Source organism: Coregonus lavaretus (assembly GCF_964263955.1).
Source record: "Coregonus lavaretus genome assembly, chromosome: 40".
Lineage (NCBI taxonomy): Eukaryota > Metazoa > Chordata > Actinopteri > Salmoniformes > Salmonidae > Coregonus > Coregonus lavaretus.
The window spans coordinates 10,412,013-10,423,385 of NC_140027.1; the positions used below are offsets into that span (position 1 = coordinate 10,412,013).

General features: G+C 41.5%; 1 long non-coding RNA gene across 1 annotated transcript; it reads right to left on the reverse strand.

The window, feature by feature from the left end:
• Positions 1-9,106: 9,106 nt before the first annotated feature.
• On the reverse strand, positions 9,107-9,710 carry LOC311113741. Its single transcript, XR_014611038.1, has 3 exons — positions 9,656-9,710; positions 9,480-9,545; positions 9,107-9,338 (listed from the first exon to the last, which is right to left on the reverse strand). It is a non-coding gene; the product is annotated as an uncharacterized lncRNA (long non-coding RNA).
• Positions 9,711-11,373: the final 1,663 nt, after the last annotated feature.

The following is an 11,373-nucleotide window of genomic DNA, read 5'->3' on the forward strand; positions in this document are numbered from 1 at the left end:
CCCTCGTCAGCCAGAGTTGAGAATAGGGGCAACATATAAAAAATGCCTCTATCCACTCAGTCTCTCCAGATGCGCAGCTTTTTCTTGAAAGCAGCAATTTTATCATTTGGCTTGGAAGATGTCACTTGCACATCCCTGCATGGATAGGTTGGGCAGCAGTCTCGTTGGTAGGCCTATGATCCCGAGACAACGGTCCAATCCTTATCCATGTCCCCTTATGTACTAGTTCAGAACACGCAATATTTCACCTGCACTTGAATTTTGAGACAACTATTTGAAACAAAGACATTCTTCATATATGCAGAGAATATATACAAGAAGTAGGCATTTGAAATGTCAGTGGTCTCATTTAATTGTATTGCAAACCAATTTGATGTGAAGGCTCTTTCTAAAACCTGTGATTCAATATCATCTGCCATATCCTGGATTCTACGTGTGACCGTGTCATTGGAAAGTGGGATTTTATTTCACTGATCTTTGTGGCATCAGTTGGGTCTAAAACTTCTCGGCAAGCATCCACGACTGAGGGCATGACCACATTTTCAACTATAGTGAAAGGAGCCTGGCACAAATGTTATGAGACAGGAAGTATGAAGCCTTCAGTAAACTCTCGTTGTCTGTGAAATTATTGTGCATAATTTTTGCTTGCTAAATCTGGTTCATCCTTTAATGTGGATTATTTGTTTCGAAATGTCTGCGCATTTTCGATGGCTTCATAGCACCTTTGCTGAGGCAAGTCTGAGCAATCACACAGAGCGGTATTGACAGGCAGCTGTTATTTTGAGAGAGAGAGAGAGAGAGAGAGAGAGAGAGAGAGAGAGAGAGAGAGAGAGAGAGAGAGAGAGAGAGAGAGAGAGAGAGAGAGAGAGAGAGAGAGAGAGAGAGAGAGAAGGCTGCGCAGCAGGCCTAGCTTGTGTGTGTGGTGTAGCTATACTTAGTCATGTCAACACAATTTGTTTACTGCGGCATGCATAATTCAGCGCATTGCACAAGTAGGCCTATAGCAAGTATTTATTGGAGTCAAATATGCCACGGAACCCTCCAAAAAACAACAATCATATTCAAGACAAATATGCTGCGGACCGGCAAGCATTCCACCATGGACCAGTGCCACTCCTCCATTGTCCGGCGACCGGTCCATGGACCAGGGTTTGAGAGAGGCTGGGCTAGATGGAGTAGTTAGTCCTACAACATCTAGTGGTCACGTCGGGGACAACAGTTGTTGACAACCGTAGCATTGTAGCTAACCCTAACCCTTTTCCTAACCTTAACCTCATTCTCTTAACCTCCTACGTTAATTCACCTCACCTGCTGTGTTAGTTCTCCTAACCTGCCACGTTAATTATCCTTACCTGCTATGTAAACAAACCATCTGTGGAGACAAATCATCAGTATCACCACAACGGCAGCAAATCACGTCAGCCATTCAGTGTTGTTGTTTATGTATGTAGCTGGTAGGCTAAGCTTTAGCATGAGCAATGTCTTTCAAAAGGAGAACACTCACAAATGCGGTAAGTCTGGAGATTTTTGTAAATTCTGACTATGAATCTGAGTATGAAAGTGAGGAATCAGATTCCCGACAGTGAGAGTGAGGAGCTGCCTCCCAACTTTGTGGCCATTGAGAACCCTGAATCTGAGGACCGCTTGCCCACAGACTAAGTCACAGGTCCCGCTGAAGATGCTTGTGGTGATGGTGGTAGACCAACAGTGGGTGAAGTACAGGAGGTCTGCGGTAGCCAGCCATTTCACCCCTCCTGGCCCTGCTGTCTGGAGTGCAAAGCCCCTTGCCATTTCCATCTGAGGCAGAGTGCTTCAAGCTTTTCTGAAAGAGGATCTTGTGGGAGACATAGTGGAGGAGACTAATCACATGAAAAGGTTAATGCTATAAAAAAAAATGTGTATTCCTAGGTGACTTTATCTTTGCCAGAATCTCCCAATTTTTCATACCTCTTCATTTTTTAAAGCACTGGACTCAACAATCCTGCCATTTATTTGGGGTTACCTGCAAATGCCCAAGGAAAGGTGATTCTATCCATCTTTAAATATTCCTACTAGGCTGCAACTACCAGGGCGTTAACCTACTGGCAAGTGGGCTTCCCTGATGTGTTAGACACTGATGCCCCCCTGTGGCTAAATATGGAAGCCAGGACCACAATAAATACCACTACTTTTATCCAAAGCAGAGTGCCCAAACAAATTGACAGACAACAACTTTGTTTTGAGAAACTCTTTAAGAACTCTAAACTACATTAAGCATGTTTATAAGGTGCCTGATGCCTCTGTATACACCCTAATATGTTTTAATCATTATTTTGTTCCATCCCCGTCTGATAAGTTATTGTTGAATGGAAGAAGAAGCGTCTGGACACAATTGAAAACCTATACATAGACAAGCAATTTGCATCATTAAATCATTCAAAATAACACATTTGAACATTCTAATTAAAAAATGTTCCCACAATTTACAAGTCAGACACTATGTCAAAGGGAAAATTCCAAACTTTGAAACCATCCATGTGCAACCCCACTGGCCACACACTGGTTGAATCAACATTGTTTCCACGTCATTTCAATGAAATAACGTAGAACACCAATGTGGAATAGATGTTGAATTGACGTCTGTGCCCAGTGGGACACTCATTTTATGACCTGTTAAAGCGCCCTCCCAACTCAGAACACCTAGTCTCCCAGTTTGTATCATTTTTCTCCAACTATATGGAGGCCTCTACTAGTCATCTCGAGGAGACCTGGGGTGAAAAGCCAATATTGAGATTTTGGATGAGATCTGGTGTGAAGCCCTGTCTAGAATTTGCTCTTGTTCCATTAATGCCAGGTATCAATTGACACAATATAACTCATGCACAGACTTCACTACTCCAAAATCTAACTACATAGAATCTAGCCCCAGGTTTCCCCAATATGTGACAGATGTAAAACCTCAGTGGGCTCATGTAAAACCTCAGAGGGCTCATTGACTCAACTTTTTTGGATCTGCCTCCTACTAAATGACTTCTGGGTGAAATGTTGTTGAATCGAATTCAAAGGTGTATGAGAGGGCCATTCAACTTGACCCAAATTCGTGCTCTACTGAACTATACTATACTATACTATACTATACTGAACTATACTGAACTATACTCAAGATTACTCTACTGCTCTAGTGGTATTGAGACCATTCTGTCTTTAACTCATCATGGTCTCAATTCACTGGGTCTGAATCTTGGGACCTTAGTCTTTGGTTGGTCTGTGTCTAGGTCTAAATCTAGTTTTTCTGTATTTAAACTGGTCTTGGTCTGATCATGGTCTTCATACGCGGATTCAAATAGTTGGTGTTATTAATTGTGGCCACTGGATGGCGGTGATGTTGCCTTAAGCCATTTGCAAACCATAGGCAAACCAATTTGAAGAAGAAGACAATGCTCTTTGATCACTGGCTGATTGCTCCCAACCCATAGGATTTCTTTACATTTCTTTTTTTAAAAAAACTGATATGATAATATACATTAAACACATAGATCATTATTGATATTTTGGATTATTGAAGGACAGGGACATCCATAATGTCCCAACATGCCAAAAAGTACAGCAGAGAGCACAGAAGCAATGGTTAAACCTTATGGTTAAACCTTCAATAAACATGTAGTTTTCGTCATCACTATCTGATCAGGATTTGTTGTGTCATAAAATAGGTTTGTTATCTGCCCTCTGTGTCACATTGGCCCCTCCCTGTATGCAAATTGATCCAACCTGCCTTGGACCTCCCCTTATGACACAATCTGTTTAAATCAACAGAAAACAGCACACTTTCATAGTCAATAGTTGTAAACTCTCATCATTACAGCCTACTTTTGTTATCCAATTATTTAAGAATGGGTCTAACACTGTCCTGATAACCTGTCCACAGCTGTACAAATAAATATGCAGAGAATCTCTTCCATCCCTAAAAAGTCACCAGACAAATGAGCTGAGTATCTGGATGTGTGTAATCAAATCAAATAGCACATTTCAGACATGAATGCAACACAATTCACAGAAAAAAGAACAAATAAAAACAATGAAAATATTTATTATACAACAAACATAAGAGGATAAATGTGCGGCCAGATTCTCTCTCTGTGCTTTGGCTCCAATAATAAGTACCTCAGTCTTGTCTTGATTTAGCTGGAGGAAGTTATGAGCCATCTAAGTATTTAAATCACTAATACAGTCTAATAATTTATCTGTGGAGCTAAAATCCTCTGGTGACACAGAAATGTAAAGTTGTGTATCATCTGCGTAGAAGTGAAAATCAATGCTGTGCTTTCGATTAACGCTGCGAAGGAGTAACGTATATAAACCAAACAGTACCGGATGCAAAATCAAATTTTTAAACGCAACATGTGATATCTTTTTTCTCTGAGTTACGTTTACCAAGGGTGACAGAAAACTCTCGATCGGTTAAATAGGTCCTAAACCAATTTAGAACTGGACCGGAGAGGCCAACCCACCTCTCATGTCTGTCCAGAAGAACATCATGTCAACAGTGTCGAGTGCAGCACCTAAATCCAAAAGTACAAGGACAGAGAGCTGTTCGGCAACTGTGTTGGTTCTAAGGTAGTTTATCATTTTAACTAAGGCTGTCTCTGTGCTGTGGTGGGCATGAAAACCAGAATAACATTTTCCTAAAATACAGTTGGCACTTAAAAAATCATTTAGCTTAAGAAATATTGGAGATTGGCCAAAAATAGCTAAGAGCTGAAGGATCTAGATTACTTTACTTCAGAAGGGGGTTTACCATAGCAGTTTAGAGCAGTGGGGAAAGTGCCTGTGAACAGGGAGTGTATCATCAAACTTCTCATCAGGTATTGCTTGACTGATACCCAGCCTAATGTTTGTCATCTTTTCTCTGAAATATGGCGCAAACTCATCACATTTAGATGTGGAGGAAAGTTTATTATTAGTGATCAAGTTGGAAAAATTAGCCCGTCTGGCATTTCTAATTGTCTTGTTATATATATCCAAATTGCTCTCTCAGAATATCATAATGGAACTGCAACTTTGACCTTCTCCACTTTCGCTTTGCCTTTCTGCAATTTCTCTTTAATTGATTTGTTGCTCACGCATCCAAGGGGCACTCCGTTTGGATGCTATACTGGAGCTATGGCATCAATGGTTGCCCTTCATTTGCTATTAAAGTTATCAACTAAATCATCACAAGAGGAAGACATAATAGATGATGGTGTATTGTTCATACACTCAATGAAATCTGTAGCAACTGTAGTGTTTCTTAATAATGCATTCAGTATTACCCTGTGCTATGGGCAACAAGGTAGTAAAAAATACACAGTGGTGATCAGATAAAGCAACATCAAAAACAGAGGTTATGATTGCTCTAACATTTAAAAGCGCCATATTCAAAGAGTTTGGGCCACTGCCCGATGGCATATGCCTCGAGGTGACCAATAGAATAACAACCAAATTATTTACGTTGCAACCAGGATTTCTGACAGTCTCCAATCTATCAGAATGGTAAGAAATGACAGTTTGTATAAACTCACTAGAAGGTGGAGTTAGAGGAACCTAAATTAGGTTACTCACAATAACCATAGTGCCATTTCTATGGGTTTATATGCTTTCCAAGTCCTCTGTTGCTTATTCTGACAGGGAGGACTGGAGCGCTACCAGACCCTGCCAGTCAGTCTCTAAAACAGTTTGCGATGTTGCTGGAAATAATCCTGGAACCACTTAGGGTGAATCCAGTATCTTTTAAAAAGTGCTTTTATCTCCCACAACAAATCAAAATTGTCACAAAAGGAGATATTCCTGTCGTTGAAAAGTTTCTTCAGGGACTAGTTTAGGGCAATGAGTTGGCAGAAACATTCCTAACCCCTACAATATCATGGGAGGGGGCCAGAGATAATGGTTATCTTCCCTGTGCTAGTGAGGGTGTTTAAAAAAAAGGTATACAAGAGCGAGCTGGAGGTCAAGTCAAAGACAACACAGCGCAGCAGTGAAAAGACAGAAAGACACAAACAGAAAGACAAAGTTATTATGTGATTTGTTAAGCCACATTTTATTCCTGATCTAATTTAGGCTTACCTAAATAAAGGGGCTGAATACTGAAGTAATGACTATATTTTAATCATGATTTTTGTTATCCCCCCCAAATAAAATATTACAAAGTATTTTGTGTAGATTGTTGACAAGAAATGACAAATCAATCCATTTCAACCTGACTTTGTACTCAATCAAATGTGAAGAAATCCAATGGGTCTGAATACTTTTGGCTCACCGGCCAGTTTATTAGATACACACATCAAGTACTGGGTCGGACACCCCTTTGCCTCCAGAACAGCCTGAATTCTTTGGGGCATTCTACAAGGTGTCGGAAACATTCCATAGGGATGTTGGTCCATGCTGATGCGATGGCATCATGCAGTTGCTGCAGATTGGACGGCGGTACATTCATGCTGTGAACAGCCCGTTCCATCTCATCCCAAAGATGCTCTATTGGGTTGAGGTCTGGGGACTGAGCAGGCCACTCAAGTAAACTGAACTCACTGTCATGTTCCAAGCAATGTTTTTCCACTCCTCAATTGTCCAGTCTTGGTGATCGCTTGCCCACTGGAGCCGTTTCTTCTTGTTTTTAGCTGATAGGAGTGGAACCCGGTGTGGTCGTCTGCTGCAATTGCCCATCCGTGACAAGGATCGACGAGTTGTGCGTTCCGATATGCCGTTCTGCACACAACTGTTGTACTGCGCCGTTATTTGTCTGTTTGTGGCCCGCTTGTTAGCTTGCACGATTCTTGACATTCTCCTTCAACCTCTATCATCACTGAGCTGTTTTCGCCCAAATGACTGCCACTGACTGAATGTTTTTTGTTTGTCGCACCATTCTCGGTAAACCCTAGACCAGCGGTTCCCAAACTAGGTGTCGCGACCCATGCGGGGTCGCCTGATATGGGGTCGCGGGATAATTTCTAAAATCCTTTAAAAACATATATATATATACAAAAATATATCTAATATCGTCTTTGTATTTCAAAATCATTGTAATGTGGTTAACCTTAAAAATCTTAATGAAAATTATTCATATCTAAATGATACATTTCAACCAGAGAGCGCCCTTAGATCATGGGAAAAGGCCACACTTGACCATTGCACTTGGATCATTCCTACGGTGAATGGCTAGGCCTGCTACAGTATGAAACCACTTGACTTACTGTGTAATGAAAAGAAAATGTGTCTCCTTGCTTATGTAACAGGCATATATGAGAAACTGAATGCAAGCATGCAGTGAAATACAAAACATTCTACAGATGAGTGACCAAATCAGTGGATTCAGAGGAAAGAATTCTCATTGGAGAGAGTCTTTCAAATGCGAACCATGCCACCTTCCCTCGGCTGTGCATGTTTCTAACAGAAAACATCATTAGTAAGTGTCCCACACGAGTGATGACTGCTCACCTCCAATGCTTGGAGGAGCAGTTTGGGACTTACTTCCCAATCCGTTTGACTGTGATCCTTGCTCAGTTGGCATGCCGGTAAGTGAAATCGAACAGCTGATCGAGCTGTCATGTGACCGAATGCATTCACAGGTCACTACGGAGGAGTTTTAGTTCCTGACTCAAAGGGAATAAATACCCTGCCGTCTCCTTCTGAGCATTAACAACTGGGAACTGGGAACTCTGACATTTCTGACTTCCAACTTCAGTGCGTTTTAAGACAACTGGGAACTCGGAAAAAAACAAGCTCCGACTGGGAAAATTCATTTTGAACGGTCATCCAACTCAGAATTCCAACTCAAGAACTCGGGCCTCTTTCCAGAACACCGACTTTCCGAAGTGAAGATCACTGACATCTTGATTTGACTGCGTAATTTTCTGAGTTCCTAGTTGTCTTGAAAGCACCATCAGTGCTCTTGTCTGCATTAAAACCAAATATCAATCCAGGTTGGATGTGACAGCAGAGATGAGGTACACACTGTCGACCAAGCCCCTTTACTTTGAGAAGTTCAGACGTGACATGCATCAAGCACACCCATCTCATTAGTGGTGGTGAGATAAGATACATTATGTCACATCAATTTGCAATTGACTGTCATGACCCCACATTAAAAGTGAATGTCAGTTGAGAAGACCATCAGAAATACTGTTAGAATGTTTTTCAATTGACTGCCATAGCCCCAGATACAAAAGTAAACATTGGCTGTTAGTTACATAATTTTTTCACATGGTTGGGGTCGCGAGAATTTTCAGATATCAAAATGGGGTCGTGGGTCAAAAATGTTTGGGAACCTTGCCCTAGACACTGTCATGCGTGAAAAGCCCAGGAGGGTGTCCATTTCTGAGATACTGGATAAGCGCAGACAAAGAAATGTTCTAAGATTCTTCCCAATGAGCTCTCCAATCTCATAAAACATTTTAGAAATAGGCTCAGTGTCATTATTGAAAACAGGGATGCCAATAAGTATTACTTGTTTAACAAAATCTCTCAACAATTGTATTAGTATAAAATATAAATGTACATTTTTGGGGGGGACCATACAATACTTTATAGCTCAGTATTGTGTTATTTATTTTAAACAGTCTTTTTTGCTCCTCTTTATCAAGGGAGCCAATAATTGTGTACCTTTCTGTAAGTGATTTCTGACTAACTGTAATTTAAATCAAGGTAAGACAGAGGTCTGCTGTAAAACCCAGGTGTTAATGACAGTGCAACCAGGTTTAGGAAATCGCTAGCCCTGTTCCCAAAAATGTGTGTGTAAACTAGTGGAGGCTGGTGGGGGGAGCTATAGCAGGACGGGCTCATTGTAATGTCTGGAATGTGATAAATAGAATGGTATCAAACATATGAAACCATGTTTGACTCCGTTCCATTAATTCCATTCAAGCCATTACAATGAGCCCGTCCTCCTGTCGCTCCTCCCACCAGCCTCCTCTGGTGTAAACCCATTTTGAAGGCTCAAACGTAGTTACGCTAGCGACACTGCAATAGACCCAGCGAATGCAGGCATATTCACAGGCTGGCTAGGTGGTTTCATAACAATTGTGAGGTGCATTGTGTATGGTTTTGTATGGTCATGTTAACATTGTAACACTGAATGAAAAACACTGCTAGACAAGTATGCATGAAAGGCCAAGTTTATTGGAGGATCACAATACAACATGTCAACCCTACAACATTGCCATCATGAATGGATGGATGTAGGGCAATGTAGGCTAATATTATTTATGTTGATTCCATATGGAGACAGGAAAGGATCGTCCGTGACCTCATTCTGGTACCTCATCAGACATTACAATAATGGTGATGATGATAGTGATGATGATGATGATAATGATGAAAGAACCACCATGCTAGTCAACAGGAGACATGGAGTTAGCCTTCACCGTTGTTATAAACCTCTAGTAACTTCTCTTTGGCATGCATTATGTTCAGATAGATAGATAGGCTCAGAGATTGATAGATACATACAGTAGATAGCTATATGTACATACGTGATGCTTCGTCTTCTGCAATGGCATTCTCAGCTCCATTCTCCAACTTCTCCGTGGCACTATCCTCTTGGGGAAGATTTGTCATCATATCAAATTATTTCAGATTAAAACCAGCAGTATTAGTAGTTCACACACGCACACGCACACACACACAAACACGCACACAAAATACGTACCTTTCTCAGAGTTATCTCCATTGAGTGAGCTTGCTAACAGCACGCCCACTAGAGAACACAGCAGTAACACACTCTGGATCTTCATCCTGAAGCACATAGAGCATGGTATGTTAAAACACACACACACACTGGGTCATCATCCTCTAGCAAATGAGATAAACAGTGTTGTTAGGATGTCACATTATACAGTTGTCCACCAATATACTCTTGTAAGCAACAGTCCACCTACACCAGTCTAGCCATACACACCTGTGCACCTAAATACTCCTGTCCACCTGTATACACCAGACCACCCTTAGACACCTATCCACCTGTATACATCTGAGAATATGCTCAGTGAAAGCAAACCAACCTCTGATAGTTGGAAGATGCTGACTGATTGATGCCTGGTTGTCTTGGTGATGTCTTCTGGACCTCAGTGGTAGATGAGTGTCTCTCTGCCCCTTGCAGTCCTGTCTTATACTCTTTCTGCAGCTTACTACCCCACCTGGCCACACCTCTCACAGTCGAATAACAAACAAAATGACATTACAGCCGTGACAATAACCACAGTCACACACCCTGGAGTGTATTCCCTCCCTCCAGGCAAAAATAGGCTGAATCAACATTGGGGTTTCCTCGTAATTTAACGGACTTTATCAAAGTAATCATATTGCATCATAATGGCTGGTTGGTTGGACATGCAAAAAGTATGAGTTGTCTCATTTTTAGCAAGATTTTGAGCCAAATCACCGACAGGATTGAACCTATAAATGAAGTAGCTTGCAAGTTTACTAGATAGCTACAATAGTTGACGTGGTAACCAAACAAACAGATTTGTTAGTTTAGCTAACCAAACCATCAATTCTAGCTTGCTGTTATGAAAATCGAATTCAGCAATACCAATACTGTTTTCAATTCAACTTTTTGAAAGGAGCATCTTGGAGTCACTCAGACCAAAAAACAGGCTAAAGGATAGACCTAATACAGAAATGTGACTTTTAAGATGTCTGAATACAAAGTTACATGTTATATAATCCTCCTATTTTTTCAGTGAATGTACATGGATGTGTGTTAAATGGATGAGCAAAAATGTGTAATTTGGTCATATACACTATATATACAAAAGTATGTGGCCACCCCTTCAAATTAGTGGATTCGGCTATTTCAGCCACACCCGTTGCTGACCGGTGTATAAGATCGAACACACAGCCATGCAATCTCCATAGAGAAACATTGGCAGTAGAATGGCCTTACTGAAGAGCTCAGTGACTTTCAACATGGCACCGTCATAGGATGCCACCTTTCCAACAAGTCAGTTCGTCAAAGTACTGCCCTGCTAGAGCTGCCCCGGTCAACTGTAAGTGCTGTTATTGTGAAGTGGAAAAGTCTAGGAGCAACAACAGCTCAGCCGCGAAGTGGTAGGCCACCCAAGCTCACAGAACCGGACCGCTGAGGGCTGAAGCACGTAGCTCGTAAAAATAGTCTGTCCTCGATTGCAACACTCATTACCAAGTTTCAAACTGCTTCTGGAAGCAACGTCAGCACAATAACTGTTTGTCGGGAGCTTCATGAAATGGGTTTCCATGGCCGAGCATTCGCAAACAAGCCTAAGATCACCATGAACAATGCCAAGAGTCGGCTGGACTGGTGTAAAGCTCGCCGCCATTGGACTCTGGAGCAATGGAAACGCGTTCTCTGGAGTGATGAATCACGCTTCACCATCTGGTAGTCCGATG